This window comes from Coregonus lavaretus (assembly GCF_964263955.1).
Source record: "Coregonus lavaretus genome assembly, chromosome: 27".
Classification (NCBI taxonomy): Eukaryota; Metazoa; Chordata; class Actinopteri; order Salmoniformes; family Salmonidae; genus Coregonus; species Coregonus lavaretus.
The window spans coordinates 18,665,398-18,668,610 of NC_140014.1; the positions used below are offsets into that span (position 1 = coordinate 18,665,398).

Consider the following 3,213-nt stretch of genomic DNA (forward strand, 5'->3'; position numbering starts at 1 on the left):
AGTTGTGAGGGATTCAGAGTTGATAAGGGGAGAAGGTCAGGGTTTAGAGCTGAGGAGGGGGCAGAGTTTAAAGTGAGGAGTCCATGGGAGAGGGAGGGATCAGTGTTGATAGAGGAGGAGGGCTCTAGTGCAAGGGAATGGGTACATCCACAGGAAGAGTCCTCATTCCTGGGATCAGGGATGGGGAAGAAGTCTTTATCACAGGAAGATGTGCTTTCACAGTCCATGAAGGAATGGGGATTGTGGGTGGGTGAGGAGCAGCCACTGGATGAGGGGAAGGAAAGAAGAGAGGAGTCTGTGGGGAGAGCTGAGGAGGACAATACGTTTCCACTCTTCTCTATGATGAACTGGTAGAGACCGGGATTGTCAGGGTTTGGCGTTTCAAGTGGCGGTAGGGTCAGTGAGAGACCATACAGTGGTTCATTCTACACCATAGACTTCTATACCACTGTACACCTGACTCATTTGAAATAAAAACAAAATTGAAATAAAGTCAATACAACTCCTCTTTAATTTTTAAGACAAATGGATTCGGTTAGGACATTGCCCTGATAAATAATACTTTTTGAACTAAAATCTATGAAGGAAGCAAACTATTCTCAGCTACACTTACAACAGTAATTTCCTTGTCCTTGGAATGTTGATAAGGTAACTGCCTCTGTACAATCATCAATAGACACCATTGTTTTCCCAGTCAGACATTCAGTAAAACATTGGCCTCAATATTTGCTTGTACACCCAATGACAAGCTTAATGAGTTTTAAAGTGCAACATTGTTTCGACCACAACATTTATGATGGGATAACAAACCACGTGTTGCTAAGTGGTCTCCACAATATCCCCACTAAGTACTTCATAAGTGCCATAATAAAATGACTATGTATGGACTATACAGGTACAGTAGGCTATGCAGAACTGTTGTCACATTCCATTAACATGACATGAAGAGACCTTTGGTCTGAAAGGAGTCATACAATCACTGTACTGTTCTCGATATATTGTACATCTATTGTACATTCACTATAAGAATTCAGTTTTAACAACCTTTACTCAGACGCAGCTAATCAATGATGCAATTAATCCATACATTTATTTTTATTTGTATTATTATTCCGCTTTTTGTCTCTTTTTCTGAATAAATAAATTGGCAAACATTTCTGTGTTTGAGAAGAAACTAAGTAGCACCCAAATGTACATGGTAAACTATAAAGTAATATAGCATCAACTCCTTGGTAAAATACTATGGGCAGCATTACAAACACTGGCAAGAATCATATGGACGCCATAGATCCATTCATTATATATTCCTAAATATGTTGTCTTTTTCTCCATTATGAAGTACAGTAAATTATATTTGTGATGACTGATGAGCCTGATGGTGTTTGGTAGACAGGTGATGGTTTCTGTGATGGCCCATAGCACGTTTTTCTCAATGCTGACATTAATAGTACAAACAACAGCAGTACAAATGTCACTATAGGAACAATAATTATCCATGTCTTTCTGTTGTCTCCAGAAATTTTGCCTTTTTCCACTGATGACCTCTCATTTGCTGTGAAGAGAAATGTAGAATATTGTGATTATACTGTATGTCTAAACAACTGAACACTATTTCTCTCTCTTGCTTGCTCGCCCGCTCTCTCCTCTCTCTCTCATTCAGTAAAGAGGCAATGTCAATTGTTTTTCAAATCCAGGATATTGTCTATGTACCTGAGTAAAGTGTGATCTCTCTCCTGATCTCCTGTCCCAGGTCCTTGTTCTTTAAGACGAAGGTGATGGTCTCGTTGACTTGTCCCTGTAGATTTAGTGTACTGAACACAGTGTATAGTCCCTGTGTGTCCTCTGAGATGTTTGTGACTGTGTTATTGGTGACATCATCACCGCTGTCATCCAGCCAATGCACTGAGGGTCGGGGGTACCCTCCCTGTGAGGTCAAGAGTAGCTCCACATCTCTTGGAGATGCTGTGAACTTCAGGTGTGGCTCAGGGTAGTATGCTGAAATAAAAGAGGCAATGGACACAGTTTAATGGCATGAAAGAATATACAGTATCTCAGTAAGCATTGTACATTACAAGGAACCCTAATGAGTGTGATAAAGAACTCATTTTCTAGAACATCAGAAATTTCTCGGTCCACAAAGCAGAAAATAATGTTTAATATGATATCACACCTGCTAATTTCAGGGCAAAGGTTTTCGTCTCACTGCCCAGCAGTGTGCTCACAGAGCAGGTATAGTCTCCTTTGTCCCCCAGGTTGGTACGTTCCAGCCTTAGAGAGGCATTACCCCTCTCCAACTCAGAGTGGTACAGGCTGGTTCTGTTGGCATAGTGACTGCTCTGTCTGTCCAGTTTGTCCTGTCCGTGGTAGAAGCTGTGTATCACCTCCAGGCCTCTCTGCCACGTTATCACACTGTTGTCCAGGTCCCAGGCCTTTCCCACAGGAAAGCTGCAGTCTAGGACCGCATGCTGCCCCACGATGGCAAGTTGAGGCTCACTAGGAACACTGATCTCAAATTCAACTATAGACAGAGGGTCACAGTCAGTCTTACTACCCCATCTAAGAGATGGCATGATTACAGTGACCCTTTTTATTAGATACATTACTCATTACATTAAAGTAGTTAGTCACCATTGACTGTAACAGAAGGGATGCCATGGAAGTGTCTTACCAGAATAGGATGCCTTGATGATGAGGAGAGAAACAAAACATCTTTGAGCGACCCAGGATTTCCAGCTCATGACAGAGGTTACTGTACTCAACCAGCAATGGTACAACATCAAGTAAGTCCTTCAATGAATCAGCAGCAGTCCAGGCACTGGTGTCTTACAATGTATCTTGAAGAATGAATGAACTGCTGATCCACGCCATCTACTGTACTTTTCTACTTTTTCTCACACCTTGGCTCCACCTTCTAATAGGTTCCATGACACTCCATGCCATTCCTTAAAAGGCACAAGTAGTGTACAATAGTGTTTCCTGTATGACTTGTCTTTTCAGTGATTGTTGTAAATCAAGATCCACCCCCAATATATTTTGATCATTAAAGGGATTTCATTTTTAGCCCCCAACAGAGATGCATCCATTATAACATTTTAAAAAATGATTATCTTTTGCGCAGACATACACCTATTCATGTAGGAGCATGTTTTTTTCCTTCGAACTAGACACACCCTCCCAGTTTCGCTGGCAGCTCAGTAACCATGGCAAAATAAA

At 41.4% G+C, this 3,213-nt stretch overlaps 1 pseudogene across 1 annotated transcript; it reads right to left on the reverse strand.

The window, feature by feature from the left end:
* Positions 1-498: 498 nt before the first annotated feature.
* On the reverse strand, positions 499-2,853 carry LOC311102766 (CD276 antigen-like; annotated as a pseudogene). The gene is made up of 4 exons: positions 2,669-2,853; positions 2,171-2,518; positions 1,711-1,995; positions 499-1,552 (listed from the first exon to the last, which is right to left on the reverse strand). The product of its transcript is annotated as a CD276 antigen-like (transcript).
* Positions 2,854-3,213: the final 360 nt, after the last annotated feature.